General features: G+C 44.6%; 53 non-coding genes across 53 annotated transcripts; all 53 read right to left on the bottom strand.

Annotated features, from left to right (window-relative positions):
• Positions 1-106: 106 nt before the first annotated feature.
• On the bottom strand, positions 107-188 carry trnaw-cca (transfer RNA tryptophan (anticodon CCA)). Its single transcript has one exon. It is a non-coding gene; the product is annotated as a tRNA-Trp (tRNA).
• Positions 189-316: 128 nt separating this feature from the next.
• Positions 317-398, bottom strand: trnas-cga (transfer RNA serine (anticodon CGA)). Its single transcript has one exon. It is a non-coding gene; the product is annotated as a tRNA-Ser (tRNA).
• Positions 399-521: 123 nt separating this feature from the next.
• trnas-cga (transfer RNA serine (anticodon CGA)) lies at positions 522-603 on the bottom strand. Its single transcript has one exon. It is a non-coding gene; the product is annotated as a tRNA-Ser (tRNA).
• A 128-nt stretch (positions 604-731) lies between these two features.
• trnas-uga (transfer RNA serine (anticodon UGA)) lies at positions 732-813 on the bottom strand. Its single transcript has one exon. It is a non-coding gene; the product is annotated as a tRNA-Ser (tRNA).
• Positions 814-935: 122 nt separating this feature from the next.
• Positions 936-1,017, bottom strand: trnas-cga (transfer RNA serine (anticodon CGA)). Its single transcript has one exon. It is a non-coding gene; the product is annotated as a tRNA-Ser (tRNA).
• A 128-nt stretch (positions 1,018-1,145) lies between these two features.
• On the bottom strand, positions 1,146-1,227 carry trnas-uga (transfer RNA serine (anticodon UGA)). The gene has a single exon. It is a non-coding gene; the product is annotated as a tRNA-Ser (tRNA).
• A 135-nt stretch (positions 1,228-1,362) lies between these two features.
• trnas-cga (transfer RNA serine (anticodon CGA)) lies at positions 1,363-1,444 on the bottom strand. The gene has a single exon. It is a non-coding gene; the product is annotated as a tRNA-Ser (tRNA).
• Positions 1,445-1,567: 123 nt separating this feature from the next.
• Positions 1,568-1,649, bottom strand: trnas-uga (transfer RNA serine (anticodon UGA)). Its single transcript has one exon. It is a non-coding gene; the product is annotated as a tRNA-Ser (tRNA).
• Positions 1,650-1,772: 123 nt separating this feature from the next.
• Positions 1,773-1,854, bottom strand: trnas-uga (transfer RNA serine (anticodon UGA)). Its single transcript has one exon. It is a non-coding gene; the product is annotated as a tRNA-Ser (tRNA).
• Positions 1,855-1,982: 128 nt separating this feature from the next.
• On the bottom strand, positions 1,983-2,064 carry trnas-cga (transfer RNA serine (anticodon CGA)). The gene has a single exon. It is a non-coding gene; the product is annotated as a tRNA-Ser (tRNA).
• Positions 2,065-2,192: 128 nt separating this feature from the next.
• On the bottom strand, positions 2,193-2,273 carry trnas-uga (transfer RNA serine (anticodon UGA)). The gene has a single exon. It is a non-coding gene; the product is annotated as a tRNA-Ser (tRNA).
• Positions 2,274-2,401: 128 nt separating this feature from the next.
• On the bottom strand, positions 2,402-2,483 carry trnas-uga (transfer RNA serine (anticodon UGA)). The gene has a single exon. It is a non-coding gene; the product is annotated as a tRNA-Ser (tRNA).
• Positions 2,484-2,605: 122 nt separating this feature from the next.
• Positions 2,606-2,687, bottom strand: trnas-cga (transfer RNA serine (anticodon CGA)). Its single transcript has one exon. It is a non-coding gene; the product is annotated as a tRNA-Ser (tRNA).
• A 128-nt stretch (positions 2,688-2,815) lies between these two features.
• Positions 2,816-2,897, bottom strand: trnas-uga (transfer RNA serine (anticodon UGA)). Its single transcript has one exon. It is a non-coding gene; the product is annotated as a tRNA-Ser (tRNA).
• A 135-nt stretch (positions 2,898-3,032) lies between these two features.
• Positions 3,033-3,114, bottom strand: trnas-cga (transfer RNA serine (anticodon CGA)). Its single transcript has one exon. It is a non-coding gene; the product is annotated as a tRNA-Ser (tRNA).
• A 123-nt stretch (positions 3,115-3,237) lies between these two features.
• trnas-uga (transfer RNA serine (anticodon UGA)) lies at positions 3,238-3,319 on the bottom strand. Its single transcript has one exon. It is a non-coding gene; the product is annotated as a tRNA-Ser (tRNA).
• Positions 3,320-3,442: 123 nt separating this feature from the next.
• On the bottom strand, positions 3,443-3,536 carry trnas-cga (transfer RNA serine (anticodon CGA)). Its single transcript has one exon. It is a non-coding gene; the product is annotated as a tRNA-Ser (tRNA).
• A 128-nt stretch (positions 3,537-3,664) lies between these two features.
• trnas-uga (transfer RNA serine (anticodon UGA)) lies at positions 3,665-3,746 on the bottom strand. Its single transcript has one exon. It is a non-coding gene; the product is annotated as a tRNA-Ser (tRNA).
• A 135-nt stretch (positions 3,747-3,881) lies between these two features.
• trnas-cga (transfer RNA serine (anticodon CGA)) lies at positions 3,882-3,963 on the bottom strand. The gene has a single exon. It is a non-coding gene; the product is annotated as a tRNA-Ser (tRNA).
• A 123-nt stretch (positions 3,964-4,086) lies between these two features.
• Positions 4,087-4,168, bottom strand: trnas-uga (transfer RNA serine (anticodon UGA)). The gene has a single exon. It is a non-coding gene; the product is annotated as a tRNA-Ser (tRNA).
• Positions 4,169-4,282: 114 nt separating this feature from the next.
• trnas-uga (transfer RNA serine (anticodon UGA)) lies at positions 4,283-4,364 on the bottom strand. Its single transcript has one exon. It is a non-coding gene; the product is annotated as a tRNA-Ser (tRNA).
• Positions 4,365-4,499: 135 nt separating this feature from the next.
• trnas-cga (transfer RNA serine (anticodon CGA)) lies at positions 4,500-4,581 on the bottom strand. The gene has a single exon. It is a non-coding gene; the product is annotated as a tRNA-Ser (tRNA).
• A 128-nt stretch (positions 4,582-4,709) lies between these two features.
• trnas-uga (transfer RNA serine (anticodon UGA)) lies at positions 4,710-4,791 on the bottom strand. Its single transcript has one exon. It is a non-coding gene; the product is annotated as a tRNA-Ser (tRNA).
• Positions 4,792-4,919: 128 nt separating this feature from the next.
• trnas-uga (transfer RNA serine (anticodon UGA)) lies at positions 4,920-5,001 on the bottom strand. Its single transcript has one exon. It is a non-coding gene; the product is annotated as a tRNA-Ser (tRNA).
• Positions 5,002-5,136: 135 nt separating this feature from the next.
• Positions 5,137-5,218, bottom strand: trnas-cga (transfer RNA serine (anticodon CGA)). The gene has a single exon. It is a non-coding gene; the product is annotated as a tRNA-Ser (tRNA).
• A 123-nt stretch (positions 5,219-5,341) lies between these two features.
• trnas-uga (transfer RNA serine (anticodon UGA)) lies at positions 5,342-5,423 on the bottom strand. The gene has a single exon. It is a non-coding gene; the product is annotated as a tRNA-Ser (tRNA).
• Positions 5,424-5,546: 123 nt separating this feature from the next.
• trnas-cga (transfer RNA serine (anticodon CGA)) lies at positions 5,547-5,640 on the bottom strand. Its single transcript has one exon. It is a non-coding gene; the product is annotated as a tRNA-Ser (tRNA).
• Positions 5,641-5,768: 128 nt separating this feature from the next.
• On the bottom strand, positions 5,769-5,850 carry trnas-uga (transfer RNA serine (anticodon UGA)). The gene has a single exon. It is a non-coding gene; the product is annotated as a tRNA-Ser (tRNA).
• A 135-nt stretch (positions 5,851-5,985) lies between these two features.
• Positions 5,986-6,067, bottom strand: trnas-cga (transfer RNA serine (anticodon CGA)). Its single transcript has one exon. It is a non-coding gene; the product is annotated as a tRNA-Ser (tRNA).
• Positions 6,068-6,181: 114 nt separating this feature from the next.
• Positions 6,182-6,263, bottom strand: trnas-uga (transfer RNA serine (anticodon UGA)). Its single transcript has one exon. It is a non-coding gene; the product is annotated as a tRNA-Ser (tRNA).
• A 135-nt stretch (positions 6,264-6,398) lies between these two features.
• On the bottom strand, positions 6,399-6,480 carry trnas-cga (transfer RNA serine (anticodon CGA)). The gene has a single exon. It is a non-coding gene; the product is annotated as a tRNA-Ser (tRNA).
• A 128-nt stretch (positions 6,481-6,608) lies between these two features.
• Positions 6,609-6,690, bottom strand: trnas-uga (transfer RNA serine (anticodon UGA)). The gene has a single exon. It is a non-coding gene; the product is annotated as a tRNA-Ser (tRNA).
• A 127-nt stretch (positions 6,691-6,817) lies between these two features.
• On the bottom strand, positions 6,818-6,898 carry trnas-uga (transfer RNA serine (anticodon UGA)). Its single transcript has one exon. It is a non-coding gene; the product is annotated as a tRNA-Ser (tRNA).
• Positions 6,899-7,224: 326 nt separating this feature from the next.
• On the bottom strand, positions 7,225-7,306 carry trnas-cga (transfer RNA serine (anticodon CGA)). Its single transcript has one exon. It is a non-coding gene; the product is annotated as a tRNA-Ser (tRNA).
• Positions 7,307-7,434: 128 nt separating this feature from the next.
• Positions 7,435-7,516, bottom strand: trnas-uga (transfer RNA serine (anticodon UGA)). Its single transcript has one exon. It is a non-coding gene; the product is annotated as a tRNA-Ser (tRNA).
• Positions 7,517-7,643: 127 nt separating this feature from the next.
• On the bottom strand, positions 7,644-7,724 carry trnas-uga (transfer RNA serine (anticodon UGA)). The gene has a single exon. It is a non-coding gene; the product is annotated as a tRNA-Ser (tRNA).
• A 122-nt stretch (positions 7,725-7,846) lies between these two features.
• trnas-uga (transfer RNA serine (anticodon UGA)) lies at positions 7,847-7,928 on the bottom strand. The gene has a single exon. It is a non-coding gene; the product is annotated as a tRNA-Ser (tRNA).
• Positions 7,929-8,050: 122 nt separating this feature from the next.
• On the bottom strand, positions 8,051-8,132 carry trnas-cga (transfer RNA serine (anticodon CGA)). The gene has a single exon. It is a non-coding gene; the product is annotated as a tRNA-Ser (tRNA).
• Positions 8,133-8,260: 128 nt separating this feature from the next.
• On the bottom strand, positions 8,261-8,342 carry trnas-uga (transfer RNA serine (anticodon UGA)). Its single transcript has one exon. It is a non-coding gene; the product is annotated as a tRNA-Ser (tRNA).
• Positions 8,343-8,470: 128 nt separating this feature from the next.
• Positions 8,471-8,552, bottom strand: trnas-uga (transfer RNA serine (anticodon UGA)). Its single transcript has one exon. It is a non-coding gene; the product is annotated as a tRNA-Ser (tRNA).
• A 122-nt stretch (positions 8,553-8,674) lies between these two features.
• trnas-cga (transfer RNA serine (anticodon CGA)) lies at positions 8,675-8,756 on the bottom strand. The gene has a single exon. It is a non-coding gene; the product is annotated as a tRNA-Ser (tRNA).
• A 128-nt stretch (positions 8,757-8,884) lies between these two features.
• Positions 8,885-8,966, bottom strand: trnas-uga (transfer RNA serine (anticodon UGA)). The gene has a single exon. It is a non-coding gene; the product is annotated as a tRNA-Ser (tRNA).
• A 122-nt stretch (positions 8,967-9,088) lies between these two features.
• trnas-uga (transfer RNA serine (anticodon UGA)) lies at positions 9,089-9,170 on the bottom strand. The gene has a single exon. It is a non-coding gene; the product is annotated as a tRNA-Ser (tRNA).
• A 122-nt stretch (positions 9,171-9,292) lies between these two features.
• Positions 9,293-9,374, bottom strand: trnas-uga (transfer RNA serine (anticodon UGA)). Its single transcript has one exon. It is a non-coding gene; the product is annotated as a tRNA-Ser (tRNA).
• Positions 9,375-9,502: 128 nt separating this feature from the next.
• Positions 9,503-9,584, bottom strand: trnas-cga (transfer RNA serine (anticodon CGA)). The gene has a single exon. It is a non-coding gene; the product is annotated as a tRNA-Ser (tRNA).
• A 128-nt stretch (positions 9,585-9,712) lies between these two features.
• On the bottom strand, positions 9,713-9,793 carry trnas-uga (transfer RNA serine (anticodon UGA)). Its single transcript has one exon. It is a non-coding gene; the product is annotated as a tRNA-Ser (tRNA).
• A 128-nt stretch (positions 9,794-9,921) lies between these two features.
• trnas-uga (transfer RNA serine (anticodon UGA)) lies at positions 9,922-10,003 on the bottom strand. Its single transcript has one exon. It is a non-coding gene; the product is annotated as a tRNA-Ser (tRNA).
• Positions 10,004-10,125: 122 nt separating this feature from the next.
• Positions 10,126-10,207, bottom strand: trnas-cga (transfer RNA serine (anticodon CGA)). The gene has a single exon. It is a non-coding gene; the product is annotated as a tRNA-Ser (tRNA).
• A 128-nt stretch (positions 10,208-10,335) lies between these two features.
• Positions 10,336-10,417, bottom strand: trnas-uga (transfer RNA serine (anticodon UGA)). The gene has a single exon. It is a non-coding gene; the product is annotated as a tRNA-Ser (tRNA).
• Positions 10,418-10,552: 135 nt separating this feature from the next.
• trnas-cga (transfer RNA serine (anticodon CGA)) lies at positions 10,553-10,634 on the bottom strand. Its single transcript has one exon. It is a non-coding gene; the product is annotated as a tRNA-Ser (tRNA).
• Positions 10,635-10,757: 123 nt separating this feature from the next.
• trnas-uga (transfer RNA serine (anticodon UGA)) lies at positions 10,758-10,839 on the bottom strand. Its single transcript has one exon. It is a non-coding gene; the product is annotated as a tRNA-Ser (tRNA).
• Positions 10,840-10,962: 123 nt separating this feature from the next.
• On the bottom strand, positions 10,963-11,056 carry trnas-cga (transfer RNA serine (anticodon CGA)). Its single transcript has one exon. It is a non-coding gene; the product is annotated as a tRNA-Ser (tRNA).
• Positions 11,057-11,184: 128 nt separating this feature from the next.
• trnas-uga (transfer RNA serine (anticodon UGA)) lies at positions 11,185-11,266 on the bottom strand. The gene has a single exon. It is a non-coding gene; the product is annotated as a tRNA-Ser (tRNA).
• Positions 11,267-11,400: the final 134 nt, after the last annotated feature.

Raw genomic sequence — 11,400 nt, 5'->3', positions numbered from 1 at the left:
ACAAGTCACTCGTGAGCCATCGCTGCGAGAAGGGTTCAAACTTAAAATGTGTCTGTAAATCAACATGTGGCAGGACGTCAACATAAATAACTCCCTGATGATCAATCGTTGCAAGTTGGGTTCAAACCTACGCGGGGAAACCCCATTGGAATTGGAGTCCAACGCCTTAACCTCTCGGCCATCGCAGCATGCATTTGCAGTGAATTCCTTTCTAAATTCTGTAAGCTGGATCACTTAGAAAGCCTACAACCTGCCACTTGTAAATCAATTGTGGCATGACGTAACCATCAGCATAAACAATTCCCTGACGCTTAATCGCTGCGAGTAGGGTTCGAACCTACGCGAGGAAACCCCATTGGATTTCGAGTCCAACGCCTTAACCACTCGGCCATCGCAGCTTGAACTTTCATTTAGTTCCTTTCTGAATTCCAAAAGCTGGATCACTTGGAAAATCTAAAAAAAATGTGTCTGTAAATCAATTGTGGCAGGACGTCAACATAAAGAAATCCCTCATGAACAATCGCTGCAAGTAGTGTTCGAACCTGTGCGGGGAAACCCCATTGGATTTCGAGTCCAACGCCTTAACCTCTCGGCCATCGCAGCATGCTTTTGCAGTGAATTCCTTTCTAAGTTCGGAAAGCTGGATCACTTAGAAAGCCTTCAACCTGCCACGTGTAAATCAATTGTGGCAGGACGTAACCATCAGCATAAACAGTTCACTGACGGTTAATCGCTGCGAGTAGGGTTCGAACCTACGCGGGGAAACCCCATTGGATTTCAAGTCCAACTCCTTAACCACTCGGACATCGCAGCTTGCCTTTTCAATACGTTCCTTTCTGTATTCCCAAAGCTGGATCACTTGGAAAGCCTTCAAAAATGTGTCTGTAAATCAATTGTGGCAGGACGTCAACATAAATGAATCCCTCATGATCAATCGCTGCGAGTAGGGTTCGAACCTACGCGGGGAAACCCCATTGGATTTCGAGTCCAACGCCTTAACCTCTCGGCCATCGCAGCATGCATTTGCAGTGAATTCCTTTCTAAGTTCCGTGAGCTGGATCACTTAGAAAGCCTTCAACCAGCCACGTGTAAATCAATTGTGGCACGATGTAACCATCAGCATAAACAAATCACTGACGGTTAATCGCTGCGAGTAGGGTTCGAACCTACGCGGGGAAACCCCATTGGATTTCAAGTCCAACTCCTTAACCACTCAAACATCGCAGTTATCATTCTTGGTGAAGATATTTCTGAACTCCAAATGCTGGATCACTTTGAAAGTTTTCAACAAAGTGTCTCAATTCAATCATGGCACATTACCATGATGTTGACATCAGCATAAACAAGTCAATCGTGAGCCATCGCTGCGAGTAGGATTCGAACCTACGCGGGGAAACCCCATTGGATTTCGAGTCCAACGCCTTAACCACTCGGCCATCGCAGCTTGCCCTTTCAATAAATTCCTTTCTGAATTCCGAAAGCTGGATCATTTGGAAAATCTTAAAAAAATGTGTCTGTAAATCAATTGTGGCAGGACGTCAACATAAAGAAATCCCTCATGAACAATCGCTGCGAGTAGGGTTCGAACCTACGCAGGGAAACCCCATTGGATTTCAAGTCCAACTCCTTAACCACACAGACATCGCAGCTTGCCCTTTCAATAAATTCCTTTCTGAATTCCGAAAGCTTGATCACTTGGAAAATCTTTAAAAAATGTGTCTGTAAATCAATTGTGGCAGGACGTCAACATAAAGAAATCCCTCATGAACAATCGCTGCGAGTAGGGTTCGAACCTACGCGGGGAAACCCCATTGGATTTCAAGTCGAACTCCTTAACCACTTGGACATCGCAGCTTTGCTTCCTGGGGGAAAGTCTTTATGAATTCCAAATGCTGAATCACTTTGAAAGTATTTAAAAAGTTTCAGGAAATCAATCATGGCATGACCTAAAGATCAACATAAAGGAATCCCTGATGATCAATCGCTGCGAGTAGGGTTCGAACCTACGCGGGGAAACCCCATTGGACTTCGAGTCCAACGCCTTAACCTCTCCGCCATCGCAGCATGCATTTGCAGTGAATTCCTTTCTAAGTTCACTAAGCTGGATCACTTAGAAAGCCTTCAAACGGCCACTTGTAAATCAATTGTGGCACGACGTAACCTTCAGCATAAACAAATTACTGACGGTTAATCGCTGCAAGTAGGGTTCAACCTACGCGGGGAAACCCCATTGGATTTCAAGTCCAACTCCTTAACCACTCAGACATCGCAGCTTTGCTTCCTGGGGGAAAGTCTTTATGAATTACAAATGCTGAATCACTTTGAAAGTATTTAAAAAGTTTCAGGAAATCAATCATGGCATGACCTAAAGATCAGCATAAACAAGTCCCTCATGAACAATCGCTGCGAGTAGGGTTCGAACCTACGCGGGGAAACCCCATTGGATTTCAAGTCCAACTCCTTAACCACTCGGACATCGCAGCTTGCCTTTTCAATACGTTCCTTTCTGTATTCCCAAAGCTGGATCACTTGGAAAGCCTTCAAAAATGTGTCTGTAAATCAATTGTGGCAGGACGTCAACATAAAGGAATCCCTAATGATCAATCGCTGCGAGTAGGGTTCGAACCTACGCGGGGAAACCCCATTGGATTTCGAGTCCAACGCCTTAACCTCTCGGCCATCGCAGCATGCATTTGCAGTGAATTCCTTTCTAAGTTCCGTGAGCTGGATCACTTAGAAAGCCTTCAACCAGCCACGTGTAAATCAATTGTGGCACGACGTAACCATCAGCATAAACAAGTCACTGACGGTTAATCGCTGCGAGTAGGGTTCGAACCTATGTGGGAAAACCCCATTGGATTTCAAGTCCAACTCCTTAACCACTCGAACATCGCAGTTATCATTCTTGGTTTAGATATTTCTGAATTCCAAATGCTGGATCACTTTGAAAGTTTTCAACAAAGTGTCTCAATTCAATCAGGGCACATTACCATGATGTTGACATCAGCATAAACAAGTCACTCGTGAGCCATCGCTGCGAGTAGGGTTCGAACCTACGCGGGGAAACCCCATTGGATTTCGAGTCCAACGCCTTAACCACTCGGCCATCGCAGCTTGTCCTTTCAATAAATTCCTTTCTGAATTCCGAAAGCTTGATCACTTGGAAAATCTTTAAAAAATGTGTCTGTAAATCAATTGTGGCAGGACGTCAACATAAAGAAATCCCTCATGAACAATCGCTGCGAGTAGGGTTTGTGCCTACGCGGGGAAACCCTATTGGATTTCAAGTCCAACTCCTTAACCACTCGGCCATCGCAGCTTGCCCTTTCAATAAATTCCTTTCTGAATTCCGAAAGCTTGATCACTTGGAAAATCTTTAAAAAATGTGTCTGTAAATCAATTGTGGCAGGACGTCAACATAAAGAAATCCCTCATGAACAATCGCTGCAAGTAGGGTTTCAACCTACGTTTGAACCTACGTGGGGAAACCCCATTGGATTTCGAGTCCAACTCCTTAACCTCTCGGCCATCGCAGTATGCTTTTGCAGTGAATTACTTTCTAAGTTCGATAAGCTGGATCACTTAGAAAGCCTTCAACCTGCCATGTGTAAATCAATTGTGGCATGAAGTAACCATCAGCATAAACAAATCACTGACGGTTAATCGCTGCGAGTAGGGTTCGAACCTACGCGGGAAAACCCCATTGGATTTCAAGTCCATCTCCGTAACCACTCGAACATCGCAGTTATCATTCTTGGTTTAGATATTTCTGAATTCCAAATGCTGGATCACTTTGAAAGTTTTCAACAAAGTGTCTCAATTCAATCATGGCACATTACCATGATGTTGACATCAGCATAAACAAGTCACTCGTGAGCCATCGCTGCGAATAGGGTTCGAACCTACGCGGGGAAACCCCATTGGATTTCGAGTCCAACTCCTTAACCACTCGGCCATCGCAGCTTGCCCTTTCAATAAATTCCTTTCTGAATTCCGAAAGCTTGATCACTTGGAAAATCTTTAAAAAATGTGTCTGTAAATCAATTGTGGCAGGACGTCAACATAAAGAAATCCCTCATGAACAATCGCTGCGAATAGGGTTCGAACCTACGCAAGGAAACCCCATTGGATTTCAAGTCCAACTCCTTAACCACTCGGACATCGCAGCATGCATTTGCAGTGAATTCCTTTCTAAGTTCCGTGAGCTGGATCACTTAGAAAGCCTTCAACCACCCACGTGTAAATCAATTGTGGCATGACGTAACCATCAGCATAAACAAATCACTGACGGTAGGGTTCGAACCTACGCGGGGAAACCCCATTGAATTTCAAGTCCAACTCCTTAACCACTCGAACAACGCAGCTATCATTCTTGGTGAAGGTATTTCTGAATTCCAAATGCTGGATCACTTTGAAAGTTTTCAACAAAGTGTCTCAATTCAATCATGGCACATTACCATGATGTTGACATCAGCATAAACAAGTCACTCGTGAGCCATCGCTGCGAGTAGGGTTCGAACCTACGCGGGGAAACCCCATTGGATTTCGAGTCCAACGCCTTAACCTCTCGGCCATCGCAGCATGCATTTGCAGTGAACTCCTTTCTAAATTCCGTAAGCTGGATAACTTAGAAAGCCTTCAACCAGCCACGTGTAAATCAATTGTGGCGTGACATAACCATCAGCATAAACAAATCACTGACGGTTAATCACTGCGAGTAGGATCCAAACCTACGCGGGGAAACCCCATTGGATTTCAAGTCCAACTCCTTAACCTCTCGGCCATCGCAGCATGCATTTGCAGTGAATTCCTTTCTAAGTTCCCTAAGCTGGATCACTTAGAAAGCCTTCAACCAGCCACGTGTAAATCAATTGTGGCACGACGTAACCTTCAGCATAAACACATCACTGACGGTTAATCGCTGCGAGTAGGGTTCGAACCTATGTGGGAAAACCCCATTGGATTTCAAGTCCAACTCCTTAACCACTCGAACATCGCAGTTATCATTCTTGGTTTAGATATTTCTGAATTCCAAATGCTGGATCACTTTGAAAGTTTTCAACAAAGTGTCTCAATTCAATCAGGGCACATTACCATGATGTTGACATCAGCATAAACAAGTCACTCGTGAGCCATCGCTGCGAGTAGGGTTCGAACCTACGCGGGGAAACCCCATTGGATTTCGAGTCCAACGCCTTAACCGCTCGGCCATCGCAGCTTGTCCTTTCAATAAATTCCTTTCTGAATTCCGAAAGCTTGATCACTTGGAAAATCTTTAAAAAATGTGTCTGTAAATCAATTGTGGCAGGACGTCAACATAAAGAAATCCCTCATGAACAATCGCTGCGAGTAGGGTTTGTGCCTACGCGGGGAAACCCCATTGGATTTCAAGTCCAACTCCTTAACCACTCGGACATCGCAGCTTGCCCTTTCAATATGTTCCTTTCTGTATTCCGAAAGCTGGATCACTTGGAAAATCTTTTAAAAATGTGTCTATAAATCAATTGTGGCAGGACGTCAACATAAAGAAATCCCTCATGAACAATCGCTGCAAGTAGGGTTTCAACCTACGTTTGAACCTACGCGGGGAAACCCCATTGTATTTCGAGTCCAACGCCTTAACCTCTCGGCCATCGCAGTATGCTTTTGCAGTGAATTACTTTCTAAGTTCGGTAAGCTGGATCACTTAGAAAGCCTTCAACCTGCCATGTGTAAATCAATTGTGGCATGAAGTAACCATCAGCATAAACAAATCACTGACGGTTAATCGCTGCAAGTAGGGTTCGAACCTACGCGGGAAAACCCCATTGGATTTCAAGTCCATCTCCGTAACCACTCGAACATCGCAGTTATCATTCTTGGTTTAGATATTTCTGAATTCCAAATGCTGGATCACTTTGAAAGTTTTCAACAAAGTGTCACAATTCAATCATGGCACATTACCATGATGTTGACATCAGCATAAACAAGTCACTCGTGAGCCATCGCTGCGAGTAGGGTTCGAACCTACGCGTGGAAACCCCATTGGATTTCGAGTCCAACACCTTAACCTCTCAGCCATCGCAGCATGTATTTGCAGTGAATTCCTTTCTAATTTCCGTAAGCTGGATCACTTAGAAAGCCTTCAACCACCCACGTGTAAATCAATTGTGGCATGACGTAACCATCAGCATAAACAAATCACTGACGGTAGGGTTCGAACCTACGCGGGGAAACCCCATTGAATTTCAAGTCCAACTCCTTAACCACTCGAACAACGCAGCTATCATTCTTGGTGAAGGTATTTCTGAATTCCAAATGCTGGATCACTTTGAAAGTTTTCAACAAAGTGTCTCAATTCAATCATGGCACATTACCATGATGTTGACATCAGCATAAACAAGTCACTCTTGAGCCATCGCTGCGAGTAGGGTTCGAACCTACGCGGGGAAACCCCATTGGATTTCGAGTCCAACGCCTTAACCTCTCGGCCATCGCAGCATGCATTTGCAGTGAACTCCTTTCTAAATTCCGTAAGCTGGATCACTTAGAAAGCGTTCAACAAGCCACGTGTAAATCAATTGTGGCGCGACGTAACCTTCAGCATAAACAAATTACTGACGGTTAATCGCTGCGAGTAGGGTTCGAACCTACGCGGGGAAACCCCATTCGATTTCAAGTCCAACTCCTTAACCACTCGGACATCGCAGCTTTGCTTCCTGGGGGAAAGTCTTTATGAATTACAAATGCTGAATCACTTTGAAAGTATTTAAAAAGTTTCAGGAAATCAATCATGGCATGACCTAAAGATCAGCATAAACAAGTCCCTCATGAACAACGCTGCGAGTAGGGTTCGAACCTACGCGGGGAAGCCCATTGGATTTCAAGTCCAACTCCTTAACCACTCGGACATCGCAGCTTGCCTTTTCAATACGTTCCTTTCTGTATTCCCAAAGCTGGATCACTTGGAAAGCCTTCAAAAATGTGTCTGTAAATCAATTGTGGCAGGACGTCAACATAAAGGAATCCCTAATGATCAATCGCTGCGAGTAGGGTTCGAACCTACGCGGGGAAACCCCATTGGATTTAAAGTCCAACTCCTTAACCACTCGGACATCGCAGCTTGCCTTTTCAATACGTTCCTTTCTGTATTCCCAAAGCTGGATCACTTGGAAAGCCTTCAAAAATGTGACAGTAAATCAATTGTGGCAGGACATCAACATAAAGGAATCCCTGATGATCAATCGCTGCGAGTAGGGTTCGAACCTACGCGGGGAAACCCCATTGGATTTCGAGTCCAACGCCTTAACCTCTCGGCCATCGCAGCATGCATTTGCAGTGAATTCCTTTCTAAGTTCCCTAAGCTGGATCACTTAGAAAGCCTTCAAACGGCCACTTGTAAATCAATTGTGGCACGACGTAACCTTCAGCATAAACAAATTACTGACGGTTAATCGCTGCGAGTAGGGTTCGAACCTACGCGGGGAAACCCCATTGGATTTCAAGTCCAACTCCTTAACCACTCGGACATCGCAGCTTTGCTTCCTGGGGGAAAGTCTTTATGAATTACAAATGCTGAATCACTTTGAAAGTATTTAAAAAGTTTCAGGAAATCAATCATGGCATGACCTAAAGATCAGCATAAACAAGTCCCTCATGAACAACGCTGCGAGTAGGGTTCGAACCTACGCGGGGAAGCCCATTGGATTTCAAGTCCAACTCCTTAACCACTCGGACATCGCAGCTTGCCTTTTCAATACGTTCCTTTCTGTATTCCCAAAGCTGGATCACTTGGAAAGCCTTCAAAAATGTGTCTGTAAATCAATTGTGGCAGGACGTCAACATAAAGGAATCCCTAATGATCAATCGCTGCGAGTAGGGTTCGAACCTACGCGGGGAAACCCCATTGGATTTCAAGTCCAACTCCTTAACCACTCGGACATCGCAGCTTGCCTTTTCAATACGTTCCTTTCTGTATTCCCAAAGCTGGATCACTTGGAAAGCCTTCAAAAATGTGACAGTAAATCAATTGTGGCAGGACATCAACATAAAGGAATCCCTGATGATCAATCGCTGCGAGTAGGGTTCGAACCTACGCAGGGAAACCCCATTGGATTTCGAGTTCAACGCCTTAACCTCTCGGCCATCGCAGCATGCATTTGCAGTGAATTCCTTTCTAAGTTCCCTAAGCTGGATCACTTAGAAAGCCTTCAAACGGCCACTTGTAAATCAATTGTGGCACGACGTAACCTTCAGCATAAACAAATTACTGACGGTTAATCGCTGCGAGTAGGGTTCGAACCTACGCGGGGAAACCCCATTGGATTTCAAGTCCAACTCCTTAACCACTCGGACATCGCAGCTTTGCTTCCTGGGGGAAAGTCTTTATGAATTACAAATGCTGAATCACTTTGAAAGTATTTAAAAAGTTTCAGGAAATCAATCATGGCATGACCTAAAGATCAGCATAAACAAGTCCCTCATGAACAATCGCTGCGAGTAGGGTTCGAACCTACGCGGTGAAACCCCATTGGATTTCAAGTCCAACTCCTTAACCACTCGGACATCGCAGCTTGCCTTTTCAATACGTTCCTTTCTGTATTCCCAAAGCTGGATCACTTGGAAAGCCTTCAAAAATGTGTCTGTAAATCAATTGTGGCAGGACGTCAACATAAAGGAATCCCTAATGATCAATCGCTGCGAGTAGGGTTCGAACCTACGCGGGGAAACCCCATTGGATTTCGAGTCCAACGCCTTAACCTCTCGGCCATCGCAGCATGCATTTGCAGTGAATTCCTTTCTAAGTTCCGTGAGCTGGATCACTTAGAAAGCCTTCAACCAGCCACGTGTAAATCAATTGTGGCACGACGTAACCATCAGCATAAACAAATCACTGACGGTTAATCGCTGCGAGTAGGGTTCGAACCTATGTGGGAAAACCCCATTGGATTTCAAGTCCAACTCCTTAACCACTCGGACATCGCAGCTTGCCTTTTCAATACGTTCCTTTCTGTATTCCCAAAGCTGGATCACTTGGAAAGCCTTCAAAAATGTGTCTGTAAATCAATTGTGGCAGGACGTCAACATAAAGGAATCCCTAATGATCAATCGCTGCGAGTAGGGTTCGAACCTACGCGGGGAAACCCCATTGGATTTCAAGTCCAACTCCTTAACCACTCGGACATCGCAGCTTGCCTTTTCAATACGTTCCTTTCTGTATTCCCAAAGCTGGATCACTTGGAAAGCCTTCAAAAATGTGTCAGTAAATCAATTGTGGCAGGACGTCAACATAAAGGAATCCCTGATGATCAATCGCTGCGAGTAGGGTTCGAACCTACGCAGGGAAACCCCATTGGATTTCAAGTCCAACTCCTTAACCACTTGGACATCGCAGCTTTGCTTCCTGGGGGAAAGTCTTTATGAATTCCAAATGCTGAATCACTTTGAAAGTATTTAAAAAGTTTCAGGAAATCAATCATGGCATGACCTAAAGATCAACATAAAGGAATCCCTGATGATCAATCGCTGCGAGTAGGGTTCGAACCTACGCGGGGAAACCCCATTGGACTTCGAGTCCAACGCCTTAACCTCTCCGCCATCGCAGCATGCATTTGCAGTGAATTCCTTTCTAAGTTCACTAAGCTGGATCACTTAGAAAGCCTTCAAACGGCCACTTGTAAATCAATTGTGGCACGACGTAACCTTCAGCATAAACAAATTACTGACGGTTAATCGCTGCAAGTAGGGTTCAACCTACGCGGGGAAACCCCATTGGATTTCAAGTCCAACTCCTTAACCACTCAGACATCGCAGCTTTGCTTCCTGGGGGAAAGTCTTTATGAATTACAAATGCTGAATCACTTTGAAAGTATTTAAAAAGTTTCAGGAAATCAATCATGGCATGACCTAAAGATCAGCATAAACAAGTCCCTCATGAACAATCGCTGCGAGTAGGGTTCGAACCTACGCGGGGAAACCCCATTGGATTTCAAGTCCAACTCCTTAACCACTCGGACATCGCAGCTTGCCTTTTCAATACGTTCCTTTCTGTATTCCCAAAGCTGGATCACTTGGAAAGCCTTCAAAAATGTGTCTGTAAATCAATTGTGGCAGGACGTCAACATAAAGGAATCCCTAATGATCAATCGCTGCGAGTAGGGTTCGAACCTACGCGGGGAAACCCCATTGGATTTCGAGTCCAACGCCTTAACCTCTCGGCCATCGCAGCATGCATTTGCAGTGAATTCCTTTCTAAGTTCCGTGAGCTGGATCCCTTAGAAAGCCTTCAACCAGCCACGTGTAAATCAATTGTGGCACGACGTAACCATCAGCATAAACAAATCACTGACGGTTAATCGCTGCGAGTAGGGTTCGAACCTATGTGGGAAAACCCCATTGGATTTCAAGTCCAACTCCTTAACCACTCGAACATCGCAGTTATCATTCTTGGTTTAGATATTTCTGAATTCCAAATGCTGGATCACTTTGAAAGTTTTCAACAAAGTGTCTCAATTCAATCAGGGCACATTACCATGATGTTGACATCAGCATAAACAAGTCACTCGTGAGCCATCGCTGCGAGTAGGGTTCGAACCTACGCGGGGAAACCCCATTGGATTTCGAGTCCAACGCCTTAACCACTCGGCCATCGCAGCTTGTCCTTTCAATAAATTCCTTTCTGAATTCCGAAAGCTTGATCACTTGGAAAATCTTTAAAAAATGTGTCTGTAAATCAATTGTGGCAGGACGTCAACATAAAGAAATCCCTCATGAACAATCGCTGCGAGTAGGGTTTGTGCCTACGCGGGGAAACCCTATTGGATTTCAAGTCCAACTCCTTAACCACTCGGCCATCGCAGCTTGCCCTTTCAATAAATTCCTTTCTGAATTCCGAAAGCTTGATCACTTGGAAAATCTTTAAAAAATGTGTCTGTAAATCAATTGTGGCAGGACGTCAACATAAAGAAATCCCTCATGAACAATCGCTGCAAGTAGGGTTTCAACCTACGTTTGAACCTACGCGGGGAAACCCCATTGGATTTCGAGTCCAACGCCTTAACCTCTCGGCCATCGCAGTATGCTTTTGCAGTGAATTACTTTCTAAGTTCGATAAGCTGGATCACTTAGAAAGCCTTCAACCTGCCATGTGTAAATCAATTGTGGCATGAAGTAACCATCAGCATAAACAAATCACTGACGGTTAATCGCTGCGAGTAGGGTTCGAACCTACGCGGGAAAACCCCATTGGATTTCAAGTCCATCTCCGTAACCACTCGAACATCGCAGTTATCATTCTTGGTTTAGATATTTCTGAATTCCAAATGCTGGATCACTTTGAAAGTTTTCAACAAAGTGTCTCAATTCAATCATGGCACATTACCATGATGTTGACATCAGCATAAACAAGTCACTCGTGAGCCA

Source organism: Hypomesus nipponensis, chromosome 10, assembly GCF_054491055.1.
Source record: "Hypomesus nipponensis isolate SF chromosome 10, ASM5449105v1, whole genome shotgun sequence".
NCBI lineage: Eukaryota > Metazoa > Chordata > Actinopteri > Osmeriformes > Osmeridae > Hypomesus > Hypomesus nipponensis.
This window is presented reverse-complemented; position numbering and strand designations above follow the sequence as displayed.